This window comes from Ovis canadensis, chromosome 9 (assembly GCF_042477335.2).
Source record: "Ovis canadensis isolate MfBH-ARS-UI-01 breed Bighorn chromosome 9, ARS-UI_OviCan_v2, whole genome shotgun sequence".
Lineage (NCBI taxonomy): Eukaryota > Metazoa > Chordata > Mammalia > Artiodactyla > Bovidae > Ovis > Ovis canadensis.
The window spans coordinates 94,023,134-94,046,312 of NC_091253.1; the positions used below are offsets into that span (position 1 = coordinate 94,023,134).

Genomic DNA, 23,179 nt, shown 5'->3' on the forward strand with positions numbered 1-23,179 from the left:
AAGTTGTTAATGTCAATCTATGCCTTCCTCTCTCCTCTGGCCTGTCTTTCCATGGCTTCTGATATCAGTGAACAAGTGACCTGCAAGCACTTAACCGAAACATTGCTTCTCTTCACAGAATCCCATAGAAACAAAGCCCTAGGGAAGAGCCTGGAAGGGGCAGCCGGGAGGGGGGAGGGGGAGGGTGGGTCAACACGGCGGGCAGAGATCCTTTCTCCAGATCTTGCTCATCTTGTCCAGACATGGTTATTTTACTTTCTGGATAATTTTGATCTCACCCATGACTATGTTGGGCTTCCCTGGTGACTCAGATGGTAAAGAATCTGCCTGCAGTGCAGGAGACCTGGGTTCGATCTTTGGATTAGGAAGGTTCCCTGGAGAAGGAAATGGCAACCCACCCCAGCATTCTTGCCTAGAGAATTCCATGGACAGAGAAACCTGGTGGGCTACAGTCCATGGGGTCACAAAGAGTTGGACATGACTGAGAGACTGACACTTTATATTTGTGCTCTGTTCTAAGTCAATAGTTAAGTATTCAAGATTTTGTTGGCCACTGAGCCCCATTTCCTTACTGATGGAATGAAAAGACATAAGACTCTTTGAAATCTGTATTTGATTAACCACTATTCCTCCTCCTCCGTCTTTTTTTTTTTTTTTTTTGCTTCTGCCTTTTGGCCTCTTTTTTTTTTCTCTCCCTTCCTCCTCCACCTGCCTCCACACTTTGCCCATAACCATTTAGATTTATTATTGGTTCCTTGGCTGTTTTTCGATTTGACCTGTTCATGGTCTATGCTGAAATTTGACTCATGGATCTTCTTTCTTAATCCTCTCTGATTTCACTCCATAATAACTCTGCCCCACTTGTTATTTCTCCAGGATCTCCTGTCTCATTTCCATCAACAGCTTCAATAAAATGGATAGCTACTGCGTCCAATCCCTCTCATCGCTTTTAGGCAGTCATTATGCTTAAATATTTAGTCTCTATTGATTTCCACTTGCGCATAACAGTTTAGTTAAGACCGTGATGTCAAATATCCTTTATAGCTTTTTCTTTCCTCTTTTTCCCTTGTCATGCTTCTTTTGCTCCTGCATAGAATTTCCTCAGAAATTTCCCTGAAGTGGCTAAGAAAGGCCTCTCTCTCTATTTTTTTTTTCTCCTTGCACCATAAGCTTTCTGCTTCACTACTTAACATTTTTTCCTTCTTTCTCTGCTTATGTTAACTATTGGTTTTCTTATTTTTTTCCCTCCTTTTTCATACTTAGGAACATAACTGCTGAGTCCTTATACAGTCTTCTGATTTAAAGAAGCTGATGAAGAAGTCTTCAACTGCAACCACTCCAAATTTTCTGCTATGCTGTGGTAGGACTGCAAATAAAAGGGAAATGTTCTGAATTAGGTAATATATAAAGGACTACTTTGGTAAGTTATCCACACAAGCTAGAATAAAGCTAAATGTTATTCTTATAAGCAGAACTCTGGCCATAATACAGATGACTGCCTGGGTCTCTGAATTTGAGGTTGTAGTGTGGTAAAGAGCTGCTATATAAAGCGTAGTCCATATTTAGTAGCAGCTTTGACATCACCTAGATGCTTGTTAGGAATGAAGTCCCTTTGGTTCCAACCCAGACTCGCACAACCAGAATTTGCACTTTTAACAGATGCATACATGTTACAGTTTGATAGCACTGGCATCAGGAAGAGCCTCCTTAAAATTCAGATCAGTTCAGCTTTAGCACTTTTTAGGCAGACTTTGACTTGGACTCTTTGAATTTCGGTTTACTTACCCATGAACTGTGAGTAATAATATAGAATCATGCAGTTTGTTTTAAGAAATAGAAATAACATGTGTATAATTCTTACAGTTGGTAAACAGTAGATTATACTTATGGATTTCTTAAAAGATAAAACTAAGAGGGGATTTTAGTTTCTCTGACTACGTTTTAAGTTTGTAGTCATTAAAAGGAAAAAGCCTGGTTTGAAAATACTGTCATTTCCCGCCCCCCCCTCCGCTATCTGAAACAACACCCCACATTTCTCAAGCCATATAGATGAAAGCCAAATTATTTTGTGAGCTATAAAGATAGTAAGAGATGTTAAGCAAATGTTTAAAGTCATGTATACAAAGCAGACAAATGGATTAAATGTTAACCCTGCTACCATTTCAGGAACTCTCCTAGTAACGAGAATAATGCCTGGAATTGGGTTTGAGTCTCAATTAATTTCCCTTTTTTGGTGTGTGCCAGTACATTATCTTTTTTTTTCTATTTTTATGTTCATTTTTTAAAAAGTTATTTATTGTGTTGGTTTCTGCCGTATATCAACTTGAATCACTCATAGGTATATGTACGTCCCCTCCTTCTTGAATCTTGCTCCTCCCTCCCACCCCAACCACGTGTGCTTGGCCAAGTCACAGAACTTTTCAGGGCCTTGGTTTTCTCACCTATAGGATCTGAGAAATAATAATTAGTACAGTTACTTTGGGGCTTCCCTGGTGGTGCTAGCAGTAGAGAACACTCCTGCCAATGCAGGAGACTTAGAGATGAGGGTCTGGTCCCTGGGTCTGGAAGATCTCCTAAAGGAAAGGCAAAGCAACCCACTCCAGTATTCTTTCCTGGAGAATCCCACAGACAGAGGAGCCTGGTGGGATACAGTCCATAGGGTTGCAAACAGTTGGACACAGCTGTAGCAACTTGGCATGCACGCAGGGTTGCTTTGAGAATCAGATAAAAATAAAGCGACTTTTTAATTATATATTTGTCCATCCATCCATCCATTTGACAAACATTTATTAACTGCCTATTACATTTTGGGTACGGGGAAAGGAAATAGGCATGTAAAAGTCAAAAAGATATAATCCTCTCAAAGCAGTCACTCTCTTAAGAAAATATCTATAAGCCCTAGCTACCATAATATTGGACTTCCATGGAGGTAAAGAATTCGCCTGCAATGCAGGAGGCCCCGGTTGGATTCCTGGGTCAAGAAGATCCACTGGCGAAGGGATAGGCTACCCACACCAGTATTCTTGGGCTTCCCTTGTGGCTCATCTGGTAAAGAATCCTCCTGCAATGCGGGAGACCTGGGTTTGAGCCCTGGGTTGGGAAGATTCCCTGAAGAAGGAAATGGCAACCCATTCCAATATTCTTGCCTGGAGAAATCCATAGACAGAGGAGCTTGGCAGGCCACAGTCCACTGGGTCACAAAGAGTCCAACACGACTGAGGAACTAACACTTTTCACTGTAATATTGAACACATAATAGATGTCAGATAACATACTAAACACATTATGCTGTTTTACTTGCTTCTTGGGAAAACTGGAGGAGGTTAGGTAACTTCCCAAGGGTATTCAGGGAGGCAGGGTCAGACACCAACTACAATCAACCCTAGGAGTATAATCTATAGAGCAAGCTCTGTTTAAAAGTTAGCAGCTATGATCATGGCAGAGTGCAGAATCTGAACTAGATGGCTTTATTGGAAACTTCCCTGACCCTGGGGTTCCTTGTTTTACATCTTTTCCTGAGAAATGAATTCCTTTCACTGTGGACTGCTTCTCTTGTTACAGATGCTTCCCAGCTGGAATTGGGATGGCGGAGTCACCTGCAGAATGTTGAGACTCACCCTCCTTCCCTCCCCAGGAGGAAAAAAAAAACAATTTCTGTGGTTAAATTTCATGTGCCTTTTAACTCTCCAACAGTCATTTGGTCTCTGCTGTTTCTATTCTGTGGATGAATTTATTTTATGGTTATTTCCCTTTTAAATTTTAAAGACACGTATCTTCCTGAAAAGAACAAAGGAAGAGAAACAACTTGTAAATTATCACAAGAAAAACCCCTGCTAAAAGCAAGAAGTTTGCTGACAGATGGCAGAATCAGTTGAAAAGCAAGTACCATATTTACTGAGTCTAACCCATTTAGGAAGCCAAAAAAGTGTTATCTAATTCTATCCCCAGTGTATGTGTATGTTTTGGAATAAACAGATGCCTAATGAGAAATGTGTCTAGTATAGTTTTGGAAGAACCTGGATAAACCCAGGTTCTGGTTCAGGGTTTGAGACTGTGCAAATTTGAGTCTATCATATTAAATTGTTAGAGTAAAAATAGCATGAAGATGTTGCCAAAGAAACACTATTTTTTAAAAAAAACTACCTCAGAATTATTTTACCATATAAATGTGCTTTTAAAAATCCCTCTATTATGTAGTTTTATATCAGCTACAAATTACTACAAAAGGACACATGTCGTATCATCATTAGGAAACCTGGATGGATGCCCAGCCATTGTAACAGATTTGGATATTATCAAACTTTTTTAAAAAACTTTCAAAAATAAAATGGAAATAACTCTTCAAAACATACATTTGTTATACTGTACAAGACATAGCTGAGACGCAGCCTTCCCTCCTCACCTCCTATCTCCACAACCTAAAAGAAAGAAATGCTGATCCTATGACTGTCTTTTTTTGGATACTGAATTTTGAGATTGTGTATCCAGATGAAGATATACTAGGACCAAGCCTAAACCACAAGGCATAAATGAAGTCAAGGATACCGTACGTATGAAAAGAACTAAGTGAGCACATGAACCGTGGTTTCTGGAAAGTGGACTCATTGCTTATTGTTCAGTCCTTCTGGGAGTTTCCACAAGTGAAACCCCGAGAGCAATGAGTCGCCAAGTGTCAGTACCCCTCCCTAGGCAGCCAGGTTGTCACTGTTGTTCAGTCACAGAGATACGCCAAGGGACTGCTTTTTTCGGACTTAATTCTCTGCTTCCTCCCTCCCTCCTTCTCTTCCTCTCTTTCTTTCATTCTTTCTTTCCTTCCTTGTCTTTTAATAGAGAATGTGGAAACAAATCATCAATTAATATAACAAAGTAAACTTCAAAATAAGGACTATTGCTAGAGAGATGAAGAAAAACGTAGCATAATGATAAATGGCTATGATGAATGGTTCAACTTACTAAGAACCCATTATGGCCCTAAATGTGTGTGCATCTAATAACAGAACTTCAAAGTACATGGAAGCAAAATGACAGAAATTAAAAGCCAGATAGAAAAAGTACTCCATCATAACTGGAGATATTAACAATCCTTCATCAGTAATTGATAAAACAAGTGGACAGCAAAGCAGAAAAGACAGACATGAATGACTGCCAACTGGACCTAATTCATGTTTATAGAAGCCCATACCTAAGAGCTGCAGAACATGCATTCTTCTCAAACACATATGGAACATGTGGTATCTCGCTGGGCTTTAATTTTCATTTTTGTAATTCATGAGCATGTGAAAGTGTAGTGAAGTCGCTCAGTTGTGTCCGACTCTTTGTGACCCCATGGACCGTAGCCTACTAGGCTCCTCCATCCATGGGATTTTCCAGGCAAGGGTACTGGAGTGGGGTGCCAATTCCTTCCCCAGAATTCATAGTATCTACGCTGATTTGTGGCTACTTGGCTATTGGCATAGATACTATTGGTGCCCTGACCAGATCTGCTTCTGTGCTTTTGTGATTCAGTTGCTGCTGACAGCGTACTCCTGTCTTTTCTTAGAGGCTTGCCATTGGCTGATGGGAACCACCTTATTTCACATGTTAGCAAGGTAATCCTAAAGGAAATCAGCCCTGAATATTCACTGGAAGGACTGATGCTGAAGCTGAAACTCCAATACTTTGGCCACCTGATGCAAAGAACTGACTCATTGGAAAAGACCCTGATACTGGGAAAGATTGAAGGCCGGAGGAGAAGGGGATGACAGAGGATGAGATGGTTGGATGGCATCATCAAAGCGATGGACATAAGTTTGAGTAGGCTCTGAGAGTTGGTGATGGACAGGCAAGCCAGGCATGCTGCAGACCATGGGGTCGACTGAGCGACTGAACTGAACTGAACTGAACTGAAGCAAAGTAATGCTCAAAATCATTCAAGCAAGGCTTCAACAGTATGTGAATCAAAAACTTCCAGATGTGCAAGTTGGGTTTAGAAAAGGAAGAAGAACCAGAGATCAAACTGCCAACATCCATTGGATCATAGGAAAAGCAAGCAAATTCCAGAAAAAACATCTACCTCTGTTTCACTGACTATGCTAATGACTCTGACTGTGTGGATCACAACAAACTCTGGAAAACTCTTAAAGAAATGGGAATACCAGACCACCTTTCCTGCTTCCTAAGGAACCTGTATGCAAGTCAAGAAGCAGCAGTTAGAGCTGGACATGGAACAACAAACTGGTTCAGTATTGGGAAAGGAGTACATGAAGGCTGTATATTGTCACCCTGCTTATTTAACTTAAATGCAGAGTACATCATGAGAAACGCTGGCTGGATGAAGCTCAAGCTGGAATCAAGATTGCCAGAAGAAATATCAATAACCTCAGATATGCAGATGACACCACCCTTATGGCAGAAAGAGAAGAGGAACTAAAGAGCCTCTTGATGAAAATGAAAGAGGAGAGTGAAAAAGCTGGTTTAAAACTCAACATTCAACAAACTAAGATCATGGCACCCGGTTCCACCACTTAATGGCAAATAGATGGGGAAACAGTGGAAACAGTGTCAGACTTTATTTTGGGGGGCTCCAAAATCACTGCAAATGGTGACTGCAGCCATGAAATTAAAAGACACTTGCTCCTTGGACAATAAGCGATGACAAAAAACAACATATTAAAAACAGAAGCATATCTTTGCTGACAAAGGCCTGTGTAGTCAAAGCTATGGTTTTTCCAGTAGTCATGTATGGATGTGAGAGTTGGACCATAAAGAAGGCTGAGCCCTGAAGAACTGATGCTTTTGAACTGTGGTGTTGGAGAAGACTCTTGAGAGTCCCTTGGACTGCAAGGAGATCAAACCAGTCAATCCTAAAGGAAATCGACCTGAATATTCACTGGAAGGATTGATGCTAAAGCTGAAGCTCAATACTCAGCCACCTGATATAAAGAGCTGACTCACTGGAAAAGACCCTAACGCTGGGTAAGACTGAAGGAAAGAGAAGGGGATGACAGAGGATGAGATGGTTGGCGGACATCATGGATTCAATGGACAAGAGTTTGAGCAAACTCCAGGAGATAGTGAAGGACAAGGAAGACTGGTGTGCTGCAGTCCATGGGGTCACAAAGAGTCGTACAGGACTGAGTGACTGAACAATAGCAACAAAATCTCACTCTGTAGAAGGCATCCTGCTTAGAACTCCTGGAAGGACACAGCATCTTGCCAGAGGCAGCCCACAGCTAGACTGACTGAGCTAAGGGTGCAGCAGGCCAGTTACCTTGGGTCTGGGTGGGACAAACTGTGGGTGGGGGCCAATTCATATTGCAGATCTTGCTGTAAGATCAGGCGAGGCCAGATTTACACAAACAAGCACACAAAGTGCTTAGCTTTTCCTCTTTCCCATGCCTGCCGGGGATGGGAGCTATGTGTGTGGAGGAAGGCAGTGAGGCGGTGGGCGCTGCCAATGCTTCCGTTTCAGTAACATAAGAGAACCAGGGGGAATAGACTCAAGCCTACTCACTTGGGTTTGAGGTCTTTGTTTCTTTAAGGCATAATTGCTAGTAGTGACAGGAGAGAATCTGTGGGCTGCCTTTTCTCAAAAACAGAAAAAAATATATATGCATTATAAGAACAAAAAAGCTTTGATTTTTCTTTTCTTTTCTTTTTTTTTTTTTGATTTGAGTCCTGAAACCTTTTTAAACCCAAGGTTACTAGTCAGTTTGCATTACCCTCTTAAAATAAATAGATCTAATTCTGCAAATACAGTTAGTATACAGAGTTTTCAAGCAGTAGCCAGTGTTCTTCCCTTTCCTTTTAAAGTAGAAAATGTTCTAGTTTATGTAAAGGTCTCAGAAAAGATTCTTGACGTTCTTCTAAGTTCAATCAAGATCCAAGTACAGAGATTCTTCTTTCTTTTTTTTTTTTTTTCTTTCCAGTAATTTGCTGAGCTATGCTGTGCTGTGCTGCTTGGCAAGCTACTTAACCTTTCTGAACCCGAGTTTAGAAAACTTTAAAATACTTGACACATTTCTCTGGAGGCGCCAGCGGAATTAGCAAATGATTCAGCAAATGGGTTTCATGATTCCTGGAAAAGTAAGCTCATACTTTTTATAAGCACGGGCTAGTGAAAATAAGTCTTTTCAAACACTTTGCTCATCTATTCCAATGTACTATTTTAAACGAATATACCAGGTTTTCTTTCTTTATGTGTTCATTTTATCTATGCTTTCCCTCTGTCTAGAAAACCAACCTATATAGCCTTCATTTGATGAAACAAGGTCTGAAAAAGCTAAGCTTTGAGCAGTTTAATCCTTTCTATTTTTTACTTTTCTGATTGAAACACTAAAATATATTTGATTTTTTAAAACTTCAAATGTATGTTTGATTTAGATCAGGAGTCAGATTTGGTTTAAGGGCTGGACAACCTGTGATTTAGCTGGTAGAAGAAACCCATATCTAACCCCACTCTGTACACAGAATCTCGAATCTCTTTTTTTCATTCACTATTTATTTGTGCTTTGTTTTAGATGCTTCAGGAGGTTTTTGCTCCTATATTTTTAATGTACCATATTAATTTCAGAGAAATGAGCTATACATAATATTCAACTGTAAAGTGAAAGTCATTCAGTCGTGTCTGACTGTTTGGGAGCCCATGGACTATACAGTCCATGGAATTCTCCAGGCCCGAATACTGGAGTGGGTAGCTTTTCCCTTCTCCAGCAGATCTTCCCAACCCAGGAATCAAACTGAGGTCTCCTGCGTTGCGGGTGGATTCTTTACCAACTGAGTTTTCAGGGAAGCCCTAGGGTGATTATAAAAGTATGAGAAGTACTTGTCTCCATCTGATCCGTCTTTGCCACTGCCCCCAAAACAACTGATTCTTCCTCTTTTCATTTTCAAAATTTGAATTTTATCCTTGATTGTTTTAATCATGCTTTTACCTTCTCTTTAAAATTGTTTTTCAAACATTTTATTTTTAAAAATTTCAAGCCTATGGAAAAGTATAATTAGTATTCATATAACATTCACCTGAATTCACAAATCATTAAAATTTTCCCACATTTACATTCTTTCTCTTACATTTACTTTACCGAAATGTTTGAAAGTTATAGGCATGCAGACATTGTGACCTTGGACCTTTTATACTTCAACACATTCACCCTTGGTACTTTCTAGGTTGTGCAATGGGAAAGAATCTGCCTGCCAATGCAGGAGTCACAGGAGATGAGGGTTTGCTATCTGGGTCAGGAAGATCCCCTGGGGAAGGAAGTGGCAACCCACTTCAGTATTCTTATCTGGAAAATCCCATGGCCAGAGGAGCCTGGTGGGCTACAGTCCATGGGGTCGCAAAGAGTCGGACACGACTGAGCGACTGAGCTTGAATCAACAACATACACCCTTAGAACAAGGATAGTCCCTGCCACTCCACCCCCGCCCTGAAGCAGAACCCAAGGAAGTATCACAGTTGGTGTTTATTTGTCAAATATCTTTGTTTCCTTTTAATACAATTATGCCTTCCTGACTCTATCTGTTTGTTCTTCAGAACATCAATATTTTTATGAATATAGGTTACTTGGTATGTAGAATGCCTTCAAAGCTGGATTAGTCCAGCAGTTTCCTCATTCCTGTATTCAAGTTAAATATTTTGGCAGGAGTGTTACCTGGGTGCTGTCTTGGACTTTTTATTGTGTCCCGCCAGGAAGTTTACGTGTTTGTCTCATTTTGGTGATGTTAAGTTGGAATATTTGGTAAAGGACTTCCTCCCAGCTCTCTCTTTGCAACCGAGAAGTCCTCTGTGGTATAATATTTTGAAATTAAGTGAATAAACTGTCCTTCAATAATGTCCCAATTTGGTATTTGAATAAAAGGATGGTTTTCTAAGTTTTTCATTTCTTTCACATGTATTAGTTGTTATTCTTATTTAAATGAAAACTTTACCTTCCATATCTCCACTTTTTGTGGAATATTATTATGGTCTCCTGGATTTTTAAAATTCAATATGTTATAACCTATCATATCTTTATTCTTTCTGATGCTCAAATTTTAAGTGGTTTGACAAGTGTGGGGCTTCCCTTGTGGCTCAGCTGGTAAAGAATCTGCCTGCAATGCGGGAGACCTGGCTTTGATCCCTGGGTTGGGAAGATTCCCTGGAGAAGGGAAAGGCTACCCACTCCAGTATTCGGGCCTGGAGAATTCCATGGACTCCATAGCCCAGGGGATCACAAAGAGTAGGACACGACTGAGCTACTCTCACTTTCACTTTGACCAGTGGGAGCCCATCGAGCTGGCTTTTGAATCTTTGGACAGGTCTCCATCACCTTTTGGGCACTTCAATGCAGGATTTTCTAGACTTTGTATATTCCCTGACTGTACTTGGAATCAACAATCTCTCCAAGGAGCTTCATTTTCTTTCAGAGAAAGATAGTGTTTTGAAACCAAATCCTTTCACTAGTTTTGCTCACTGCTATTGGGTTGTCATTGCTTCTAGCTTATTTCAGTGGACAGTTTGGAACATAGATCATTAAAAACATGGTGAGTACATAGGGGTTCTTTCCATTTACATTCATCACTGGAATTCTTTATCTTCTCCTCTTTCCAAATTTATATCACTTTTGCCCCATAGTGAGAACCCTGATTTCAAATACATCATTCTACTTGTGTATGGGTTCTTGTGTAATATAAAGCATTTAGACTATGGTACTAATTAGAAGCAAACCTGCTATGTAAAGTTTACAATTTCTTTGCAATTCTCTTTTTGTACTATCTCACCAAGAATAAGCAGTAAAGGTGCTATGTTTACAAGTAACTTAATTTAATGTTTCCTGTGTGTTTATGCTATCAGTTTGGTTAAAAATTAGGTTTATTTGTTTCTGCTTGTATTTAACTTTAGGGTTAACTTTGTACATCTTTTTTGATTTAGTTATTTTAATTAAAAATATTTTATAGCTCAAATGTTAAAACTATATATATTAAAATATATTCAGAGATATCCCTATTTCTAGCTCTTCTACTACTTTCTTTACTCCTGTACATAATAATTATTATTGTATAGTTTAGATTATCTAGTTTTAGGTTTTTTGTGAAAGTTAGTGTTAATAGCATCTATCCACTTACCATATATACTCCTATTTCTTTCTTCTTCCTATGTGTACTCATAAGCATCTTTCTTTTGTAGCTTAATAGTACATCCTTGAAATCACTTCTTGCCACTTCATAGAGATTATCTTATTCTTTTGCGTTGCTGTATTATTCCATGTATAGAGTTTTACACAGCTCAATTAGCCTTCCTTTAGATGTTTAGGCTATTTCCAATGTTTTGTTGTTCTGCATATTTCTTCAGCGAATAATCTTGTGCATATCTGTCTGTGTTGCCTTTAAAGAGAATTAATTCTTATCTTGGGTACATAGTTTGAATTGTCTCCTAAGAGATAATAAAGCTGTGTTATAGGGTTGGAAGGAGAGGAAGGGTTCAGTGGAATTGAACATGAAGTAAGCAGTAGGGCCCTAGAAGCTGAAGAGAAAAGGTGATAGATCAGTAGTCAGCAGAGTCCTGCCCCTAGTCCCGCACAGTGCCTTCCAAGATGGCAGAAACCATGGAGGAGAGAGTCAGGGAGGGAATGGAAAGGGACTGAGAGGACTCTCTTCTTGGACGTCTAGCAGATTTCCTGGGGACTCAGTAGACTTGGAATGAGTGGATTCTTTGAACAACAAAGCCACCCCTACTCTCCAAATACTACTCGGGCTTGGGAAAGTCTCATCGTGTCGGTGGCCATGATAGGTGCAAGCACAGAGTTTATTCCCAAACTTTTATGATTTTTAAGCTCTCAGAACTCTTTTGTAAACTTAGGAAGGAGGAGGAACACTGTAAATATTACTGAGATTGAATTTTGTGCCACCCTGGAGGGACAGGAAAATAAAGACACAGGATGTTTCTTCGTCCCACTGCTGTGAAGTGAACTCGTTTCTATTGCTAAAATGATTGTTTTCATGTGTATATGTGTGAGTTTACTGAAATAGTATAGCATTCTAAATATTTACTAAAAGGTATAACATTTCTTTTATGACTTGTTTTTCTCACTTTACAAAATATTTTGAACATCCTGCATTTTTTTTGAACAGCTGCATAGTATTTTACTATGTGGATATATGCTTTTTTTTCCTTGATAAGCTACTATTAGGATAAATAAGTGCTAAGATAGCAATGGAGTTTTACATAGATTTCTTAGAAGCAGATTTTGCAGCTGATTGTGCAGCTCTAAGGAAGTTTTAGTTCTAAGAAACTTTGCATTCATGTTTTTCACAAGGAAAATAATTATACAGTGTTCTTTGTATTTTTACAACATTGACAGATGGTGAGTGAACAGCCTGGGAGGAGGAGAAGTGACCCAACTTGCCTCTGCAGTGTTCAAAAAGATATCAAAGCAAGAGGCAGACACTCCCAGGGCCAAAGACTGTGTTTTCTTTTTCACTCATCTCATTCAAATTGATCACAAATTGCTTTATTACATTCTACTGTGTCAAAGTAATTCCTATTTACCTTTATATTGAAGAAATGTCTTAGCCTATGATAAAATGATTTCCTTAGTTCATCTGAGGTTGAAAGGAATTGGTAATAAAAATTGTTCAGGAAACTGTCATAGTTATCATAACAATATATGGAACTACAGAATATTTACTATTCAATATGAAAAGGCAAAAGTAAACATTCCAATGAGCATTATCTTGTGGGCTGCAGAAGTTAGGGTAAATTTGTAAGTGATTCCTCACCACCCCCTGAATGTACGCTGGAACTCCATTGCTTTGCACAATGCCTGACTTAAGATGTCATTAATTAAACAGCAATATAAAGAACATTCTGTATTGCTAGTGAGAATCATTTTGTCCATTTTACCTTTTTGTTTAGCATATCTGTGTAACTAGTTAACCTCTAAGGTAGAAATTTGACACCTAATTTGCATATATTCTTGAAAGAAAAAGGTTTTCTAAAGCATAGAAAATAACTTATACATCATGGGGTGGGAGGGTAGAGGAATTCTTTTTCAAATATCTCAGATCCTAAAGACTCTGATTCTGGGAGGGATTGGGGGCAGGAGAAGGGGACGACAGAGGATGAGATGGCTGGATGGCATCACTGACTCAATGGACGTGAGTCTGAGTGAACTCCGGGAGTTGGTGATGGACAGGGAGGCCTGGCGTGATGCGATTCATGGGGTTGCAAAGAGTCGGACACGACTGAGCAACTGAACTGAACTGAACTGAAAGAGAAGGTAAACATGGATAACAGCAACGACTGAAAAGTGTTAGAAAGAGCACACAAATTAAAATCAGAACATTTGAGCTGTGGTTCTAATTTTTTTCATTAGTAATGTGACTGTGGGCAAAGCACTTTTATCATCATTATTTGATAAAAAGTGTGTATGGGAGAAGTGTTGGACTAGGTGATTGTCAAGGTCCTAGTGATCATTTTGCTTCTCCTGGAAACAAGTTTTGCATTAAAGTAATATGTGTTTAAAAGAATGTAATGTGATTTAGCAGTCCTAAAGCTTCTCTAGTATTATGTAGCTGTTTCTCATTTATTGATAGCATAATTCTAAAAAAATAGACTATTTATTTCATTAAGTAGGTAATAAAGCTAGCAATATTCATAAACTTTAATACAAAAGATTGTAAATTACAAATATATAACTACAAATCAGGCTCTGAATATATATTTCTTTTATTCCCAGATATTTAGTTCATGTTTACTAGAAAAGGGCTTCCCACACGGCGCAGTGGTAAAGAACCCAGCTGCCTTTGCAGGAGATATGGCTTCCATCTCTGAGTTGGGAGGATCCCCTGGAGAAGGAAACAGCAACCCACTCCAGTATTCTTGCCTGGGAAATTCAATGGATACAGGAGACTGGTGGGCTACAGTCCACGCAGTTGCAAAAGAGTCAAACATGACTTAGTGACTAAGCAACAGCAGTAATACTAGAAAGGAACTAACCTGTACTGAGTACTTACTATGCTAGGAATTCGGAAAGCAAGTACTCTGGAGTCAAACTGATTTAACTTTATTCCTGATGCTGCCATTTTTTAGCTGTGACCTTGGACACTGTCCAAGTGGCTACCCACTCCAGTATTCTTCCTGGAGAATCCCATGGACAGAGGAGCCTGGTGGGCCACAGTCCATGGGGCGGTGAAGAGTTGGACATGACTGAAAGACTAATATGTTAACACTTTAGACAATGTACATGACCTTTGGGTATCAGAGAGATGTGTATGGGGAAAGCCTCAATTCCTTGAAGATGAAATATATCTATTGAAACACATTTCACTGTTTCAATTTCTGGCACAAGTGTGCTATATAATATTACTTATGAACCTGGATTAGCAAAATGATCAATTAATTTTTTATAATATAATAAACAGAATATGTATTAAACTTACCTTTATAAATTATCCAAACTGATGACAGAAAAAGTCATGGATGGTGCTTTTAAGGGAAAGATATGTGAAAGGAGAATCAATTCCCAAGGCAGAAAATCTATTTGGGGCCCTGAAAATAGTTGCTGGACAGATAGGCCATTTAACCCAAAATCCCACTGGAAAAAAAGAGTCCAGGATCAGAGAAACCTGGAGCGGCCACCTAAAAAGATAGCAGCTTGGAAGACCTCTGCTCTTGAAAATGCAGTGGGAAGCATTCTGAACTCCAACTAACTATTTAATCTTACATTTGAAAAATGTAAAATGGGAAAAATAATAAAATCGGCTTTTGAATGAATTAAATGAAATAATATACAAACAACTGAAATATAACTTAGTTACCTCGAGACCAGTCTTCGCTTTGCCAAACATTCTAAAGGAAATGAATATGAATTCATAAAGAAATCTCTGAAAAATCATGAATACGTTCTCTGAAATCACTTGGGAAATCACTTGGGAACTTTAGGGAATAGGTTAGACAGTACACAACACACACACAAAAATCATCTTAATCCATCTTTTTTCCCCAAACTGAATCCCACAGGGCAGCTGCCCCCAAATTTCCTGATTCTCTGTACACACTTTTCTTAAAACTGCTTTTTCCTTCCTTCACCTTGGAACTTCTTCCCCTCTTCCCCTCACCTACTCCGGTCCATTCATCATGTAATGCCTTCTGGTCCTCGTTCCTTCCAATTGAAGTGCAAATGAACAGTTTTATTCCTAATGATCTCCTCCATACCCATGACATTGTGTAACACTGTATAACGTCTGTGTGCTAATGCCACCAAGTTACCGAACTTGGTAAGTATCCGCAGCATCTGACAGTCACTGTGCTGTGCTGTGCTGCGCTTAGTCGTATTCGACTCTTTGCAACCCCATGGACTGTAGCCCGCCAGGCTCCTCTGTCCATAGGAGTTCTCAGGAAAGAATACTGGAGTAGGTTGCCATGCCCTCCCCCAGGGGATTTTCCCAATCCAGGGATTGAACCCAGAATTCCCACATTGCAGGTGGATTCTTTACCATCTGTGCCACCAGGGAAGCCCAAGAATACTGGAGTGGGTAGCCTATCCCTTCTCCAGTGGATCTTCCTAGTCCAGGAATTGAACCGGGGTCTCCTGCATTGCAGGCATATTCCTTATCAGTTGAGCTACCAGGGAAGCCCCTGACAATAAACACTCTTAAACCCACTACAAACTTACATGTTATCTCCAACTGACGGGCCAAAAACATCACTCTTGATTCCCAGCATCCAAATTACCTTATTCTCCCATTCTTCCCTGTATCAACAATGTGCAATCATTTGCCTACCTTCTTAAAGGGAAAAGTTGATTCATCCTTTCCTTTAAACCTTTCACTGAGTCTATCATCAAAGCCTTTCATTTCTAACTCAAAACATGTGGCAAATCTACCCACTTCTGTTGTCCTAGGTCCAAATATAATCCCTGCGCAAATGGTCTCCCATAACAAATCACAGACTGGACTCATAATTACTAACAGTTGACAGTGAACTTTTAAAACAGAAGCCAGAACTTTCTTAAAAAAAAAATATATATATATATGTATATATATATATATATATATATATATATCATGAATTTCTTCTCTCTGAAAGTCTCCAATGACATCCATCGTATTTGGGGCAAACCCCAAATTTCTGTGACCCATAAAGTCTTATCACTCAGTTTCTGCTTTCTAACCCTCCAACCTCATTGCAGAACACTTCCCACCTCACTACATCTCAAATATCTTAGCTCTTACCTTTGTCTCATGTTTCTAGACTCTTCCTCCTAGTTTCAAATGACATTTTCGATTCAAGCTTTAACTCAACCATCACTCTGGTAAGAAGCTTTCCCTTATCACATTATTGAAACATCTTCAAGTTAGGTCAAGTTTGTTTTATTAATATCAGTCATAACCCTCGATAATAATTTGGTAAATAATTATATATATTGCATAGTGTAGTACATACTGTTGTTCAGTTGCTCAGTCGTACTCAACTCTTTGCCTCTTTGCAACTTCATGAACTGCAGCACGCCAGGCTTCCCTGTCCTTCACTATCTCATGGAGTTTGCTCAAACTCACGTCCGGTGAGTGGATATATAGTATATATTTTAATATACACACATAATTTCACATACTTGCTCATTTTCTGTCTTCTATTGGTTTTTCATATGTCTCATTTGAGGGTAACTACTCCAGTACTCTTGCCTGGAAAATCCCATGGATGGAGGAGCCTGGTGGGCTGCAGTCCATGGGGTCGCTAAGAGTCAGCACGACTGAGTGACTTCACTTTCACTTTTCACTTTCATGCACTGGAGAAGGAAATGGCACCCCACTCCAGTGTTCTTGCCTGGAGAATCCCAGGGACGGGGGAGCCTGGTGGGCTGCCGTCTATGGGGTCGCACAGAGTTGGACACGACTGAAGCGACTTAGCAGCAGCAGCAGCCAGGGGGATAGGGACCATGTTTTCCATATCGATGGCTCTAACTCCATAGCCGAGTTCACTGCATGAACTATAGGCACTTAATAGCTGAGTGATTGACTGGATGAAGAACTTTTATTTAATTATTTGATCACTGTCACTCTTTCCCCCTACAAATTGCTGTAGAGGACACCCAAACTTTCCTCTAGGGACTCCAGCTTCCTTATCTACCGCTAGATTTAGAGAGATGATTCAGATGCCTTTAGGCATAGCGTTGCTTCTCTTAACGATATTGTTTTTTATCAAAGTTTCTTCTTAAAGCTAAGGAGTTAGAAATGATACTGGGAACAAGTCCAACAGTTTCAGACAATATCTCCAGCATTCGCCACAATTTGTGTCTAGATGGCAGAAGAGAAATGGTTGTCCACTGGGTTCTTTCCCTTATGTGTGCACCTTTTGCTACAAGTGAAATAATCATGTGGGCATCACTAATCCCAAGTACTGCATTTGCCAGTGAATTACATATGCATTTTGAGGTCTCTAAGGCACCAAGAGATTAATGCCCAGATTTGCACAAGAATTCCACTGGGGACCAAATCTGACACACACACACACACAAAAAAAAAAAAACACAAAAAACAAAAAAAGACATCACAGTCTAGTCTAAAACCACATTGTGAACTGCCCCTTAGGGGGTTCCCTGAGGAGGCTTCAACATTATGAGATGGTGACCCTTCTCGTATTACTTCTAACTAACCAAGCCTCCTTTGCCTCCTCTTTTTAAGTATCCTTCTCTGGTCTTGATCCCAAAGGATGGCTGTGTTGTCATTCTTTCTCTTCTCAAATGAGATTCAGGAATCACATATATTTCAATGACCTCTTGCGTTTGAGGTGGAATGCTGCTGCTGCTGCTAAGTCGCTTTAGTCGTGTCCGACACTGTGCGGCCCTATGGCAGCCCATCAGGCTCTGCTGTCCACAGGATTCTTTAGGTAAGAAGGCTGGAGTCGGTTGCCATTTCCTTCTCTATGAGGTGGAATGGAAGTGTGTTTAGCTGCAGTTTGCTGTGAATTATTCCTAATCTGACTTGAGGAGTTTCTAATTTTTAAAGCTGTACTTTGCTACACCTTGCCAGAGGACAGATTAAAGAAATTGCTTCAATACACATGTAAAACACCCATCCCCTTTATGGTGATATGCAGTTAAGAGCTCTACAAGTGAATTCTAGAAGCTCATTACAATACTATAAACTGGTTTGTATACCAGTATCTAGCAATTTTCTATAAAGACTGATCTCTTTCTGGCCAGAATCTTTTTTTTTTTTTGATAAAACATGGTGACCCTCATGTAGCTTCCATCAATCCCCAAGTGGCAGCATGAATCATCCTGCCAGAATTTCAATTGTTTTAACCCAACTATAATTCTGTACTCTCTTCTCTCATCCTTACCATGGGTTTCTCACCAGTTTCTCTTATTTTGGGTAGCAAGCGGTCTCAATATATTCTCAAAGCTTGGCTAATTTCTTGTGCAGGCAGAGGCAGATATGATTAGTGAAGTACACACCCACTGCCTCAAATTCATTTATTCCATCTCTTCAAGTATCAGCTTGTCCATATTACTGCAATGCCTTCCCTATTCTTGCGTTAGCCTCTTACCTGGTCTCTTTGCATCTATCATTGCCCTTAAGAACCTCTTGAACACCTTATACTATGACATCTTCAAGCCTTTACAATGATGTCTCTTACTTGCTTAACAAATTTATTTGTATTTTTATTGGAGTAGAGCTGCTTTACACTGCTGTGTCCGTTTCTGTTGTACAGCACAGTGAATAAGCCGTATGTATACACAGGTTGTTGTTGTTTAGTTGCTAAGTTGTGTCCAACTCTTGGGAGCCCATGGACCATAGCCCGCCAGGCTACTCTGTCCGTGAAATTTCCTAGGCAGGCATACCTGAGTGGATTGCCACTCCCTTTTCTAGGGGATCTCCCCTATCCTGGGGTGGAACCCATGCCTCCTGCCTGGCAAGGTTATTCCTTACCACTGAGCCACCTGGGAAGCCCATGTATATATATATATGTCACCTCTTTTCAGGCTTTTCTTCCTGTTTTGGTTTCCACGGAGCACCAAGTAGGGTTCCCTGTGTGACACCGTAGGCTCTCACTGGCTACCATTTCCATACATAGTAGTGTATATATGTAATCCCAGTCTCCCAATTCATCCACTCCCCGGCCCTTTCCCACAGGTACCCATGTACTTGTTCTCTATGTCTGCCTCTCTATTTCTGTTTTGCAAATAAGGTCATCGATGTCATTTTCCTAGATTCCACATATATGCATTAATATACAATATTTGCTTTTCTCTATGACTTCACACTGTATGACAGTCTCTAGGTCCACGCACATCTCTGAAAATCACATTTCCATTCCTTTCTGTGGATGAATAACATGCCATTGGATCCATATGCCACATCGTTACCCATTCCTCTGTCTGTTGACATTTAGATTGCCTCCATGTCCTGGCTATTGTAAATAGTTCTGCAGTTAACACTGGGACGGATGCATCCTTTTGAATTATGGTTTTCTCTGGGTTTGTGCCCAGTAGTGGGTTTGTTGGGTCATAAGATGGTTCTATGTTTAGTTGTTTAAGGAACCACCACACTATTCTCCTTAGTGGTTATATCAATTTCCATTCCCACATCAGTGTAAGAGAATCCCTCTTCTGCACACTTTCTCTAGATTTGTTGTTGGACTTTTGAATGATAGCCATTCTGATCAGTGTGAGGTGTTACCTCATTGCACTTTTGACTTGCATTTCTCTAATAATTAGTGATATTTGTCAGTTGCCTCATTTGCAAGTATTTTCTCTTGGTTCTGAGTGTTGTCTTTTCATCTTGTTTATGGTTTCCCTTGCTGTGCAAAAGCTTTTAAATTTAATTAGGTCCCACTTGTTCATTTTTGTTTTTATTTTTATTACTCTAGGAGGTCAGTCAAAAGGGATCTTGCTGTGATTTATATCAAAGAGTGTTCTGCCTATGTTTTCCTCTGAGATTTTTTTAGCGTCTGGATTAACATTTAGGTCTTTAACCTATTCTGAGTTTATTTTTGTGTATGGTGTTTGAGAGTATTTAATTTCATTCTTTTACATGTAGCTGTCTGATTCTCCCAGTACCACTTATTGAAGCCTGTCTTTTCTCCATTGTATATTTTTGCCTTCTTTGTCATAGTTTAGGTGACCATAGGTGCAAGGCTTTATCTCTGGGCTTTTTATCCTGTTCCATTGATATGTATTTCTGTTTTTATAGCAGTATTATGCCATGTTGACGACTGTAGCTTTGTAGTATAATCTGAAGTCAGGGAACCTGATTCTTCAAGCTCCGTTTTTCTTTTTTGAGATTTCTTTGGCTATTTGGGTTTGTGTGTGTGTGTGTGTGTGTTTCCATACAAATTATAAACATTTTTGTTCTAGTTCTGTGAAAAATACCATTGGTAATTTGATAGGGATTACCTTGAGTCTGTAAACTGGCTTGGGTAGTATAATAATTTCATGATATTGATTCTTCTAGTCCAAGAACATGGTATATCTCTCCATCTGTTTGTGTCATGTTTGAATTCTTTCATCAAAATCTTATCATTTTCTGAGTATAAGTGTTTTGCCTCCTTAAGTGAGGTGTATTCCTAGGTATTTTCTTGTTGTTGCAGTGGTAAATGGGACTGTTTCCTTAATTTCTCTTTCTGATTTTTCATTGCCAGTGTTTAGGAATGCAACAGATTTCTGTGCATTACTTTTGTATCCTACAACGTTCCCAAATTCACTGATTAGACCTAGTAGTTTTCTGGTGACATCTTTGGGATTTTCTATGTATAGTATCATGTCATCTTCAAACAGTAACAGTTTCACTTCTTCTTTTCCAACTTGGATTCATTTTACTTCTTTTCTTCTCTGATTGCCATGGCTAGGATGTCCAAAACTATGTTTTATAATAGCGCCAAGAGTGGACACACTTGTCTTGGTCTTGATCTTCAAGGAAATGCTTTCAGGTTTTCAGCATTGAGAATGGTGCTTGCTGTGGGTTTATAATAAATGGCCTTTAATATGTTGATGTAAGTTCCCTCTATGCCCACTTTATGGAAAGTTTCATCATAAATGGGTGTTGAATTCTGTCAAAAGCTTTTTCTGCATCTATTGAAATTATCATATGGATTTTATCTTTTAATTTGGTAATATGGTGTATCACATTGATTGCATATATTGAAGAATCTTTGCATCTCTGGGACAAATTCCACTTGATCATGGTGAATGATCTTTTTAATGTGTTGTTGGATTTGGTTTGCCAGTATTTTGTTGAGGACTTTTGCATCTATATTCACCAGTGATATCGGCCTGTAATTTTCTTTTTTGTGATTTCTTTGTCTGGTTTTGGTATCACACTGGTGGTGGCCTGGTAGAACGGGCTTGAGAATATTCTTTCCTCTGCTATTTTTTGAAAGAGTTTAAGGATAAGTGTTAGCTCTTCTCTAAGCATCTGAAAGAATCTGCCTGGGAAACCATCTGGCCCTGGACTTCTATTTGACAGAAGACTTTTCATCACAGTGCCTGCTCTTTGGTGGATGGAGCCCTTTTCTTCTGATGGGCAAGGCTGCATGAAGTGGTGTGTTTGGTGTATCGGTGAGCTTACTGTGTCTTTAGGCAGCCTGTCTGCTGATGGATGGGGCCGTGTTCCTGCCTTGCTGGCTGTTTGGCGGAAAGGGTCTAGCACTGGAGCCTGGAGACAGTTGAGTAGAGCCAAATCTTGGTGTCGACATGGAGGCCTCCATGCGAGTTCTCATGGATTAATGTTACCTGGGGTTTGGGATTCTCTGGCAGCTCAGGGTCCTAGAATTGGTCCTTCCATTCTGCAGGCCCAGGCCCGAACCCTGGCCAGGGAACCTAGAACCCACAAGATGCAAAATGCTGCCAGAGAAGAAAAAAAGAAAAGAAAAAAACCCAGACAAACAGAACACAAGACAAGGAGCAAAGGCAAAACAAAAAACAGCAACAACACATGTACACACACAAACAAGAAGAAAATAGACAAGTCAAGTTCAAGACAAATGATTAGAAATGAAACCAAAAAAACAGAAACAAAACGGTAGGCAGAAAAAAAGAACTAGAACAGGAAAAAAAAAAGTAAAACGAAAATAAAGCAAAAGTAGAGACATTGAAAAGATATTGTTTTAATAAAAATAACACCAACAACTGAACAAAAGGAAACAAAAGAATAATAATAAGAAGAAGAATATTTTCCTAGGGCCTCCTGTGTCAGTGTTCTTGCTCCTACAGTGAGCCATAGCCAACCCATTGAACATTTTAATTATTTCCCATTGTTAGAAGTTAGGAGAAAGACCAAAACCTGTAACATGACCTTTAACTAGGGTAATAATATAATTTCCTCAGCAGGCTGGAGTGCATTTAAGAATGAAAGGGTATGTTATTTTTATATTAGACAGCAGGCATAAACTGAGACCATCTCGGGTTTTCTGAGGCTAAGACATGCTACGCTGACCTCTCCCTCTGCTTATCACGTCCTCTTTTTCCAGCTTCATGTTTCAGCTTGCCTGCTCTTGCGTTTTACCCTCAGCCACACTAGGCTTCCCTTGGATTCTTAAATGTGCTGTACCATGTTAGCTGCAGAAGCACTTTCCTTTCTGTCTGGGTTGTTCTTCATCCACTCGAGTTCCACCCTTCTCTTTACATAGTTAATTAGTTTCCTTAAGCAAAACCTTATGCTAATATGGCATCAGCCTGGGATCATTTCCTCAGAAAGCTTCATCCTTCCTGCGTCCTTTAGCTAGTTCCCTCATTCTGCACTCACCAGATACCTCCCTGACAATGCAGCCTCCCTGTGATGATCTCATCATGGCTGTCTCCCCCCGTGCAACAAAAGACATGATGCTATTTCACCTCTGCATTTAGAAAGGTGCCCGGATCTCTGTGTGTAGAATTTACCTGATATAATGCCCACTTCATCAGTAACGGTTGATTAAATTAATTAACACTGCCCTTAACACTTATAGCGTTTACACTGAAGACCTAAGGCTTCTATACAGACTGCATAAGAATGATCACCATATATAGGTGACTTTTTAGAGCATGCTTTAATTTTTTTTTAATGTTGAATTCAAGAAATCTCAGGCTCTTGCCTATATCTTTTCTGTAGCCATTTAAAATTCTCCTTCTTTTAGAAGAAAAGTTTTTAGTTTGCCTAAGATGAGGTAACCATCATGGGAATTGAAGACTCATGGTTCAATGACTGTATTCTACATTCATGAAATGAATAGTCCATA

The 23,179-nt window shown here is 39.6% G+C and overlaps 1 long non-coding RNA gene across 1 annotated transcript in view; it reads right to left on the minus strand.

Moving 5' to 3' along the window:
* Positions 1-642: 642 nt before the first annotated feature.
* LOC138446324 (uncharacterized) overlaps positions 643-23,179 on the minus strand; it is a 54,456-nt gene continuing 31,919 nt past the window's right edge. The window contains exon 3 of the long non-coding RNA XR_011259270.1: positions 643-1,366. This is a non-coding gene — a long non-coding RNA (uncharacterized lncRNA). The remainder of the gene's footprint in view (positions 1,367-23,179) is intronic.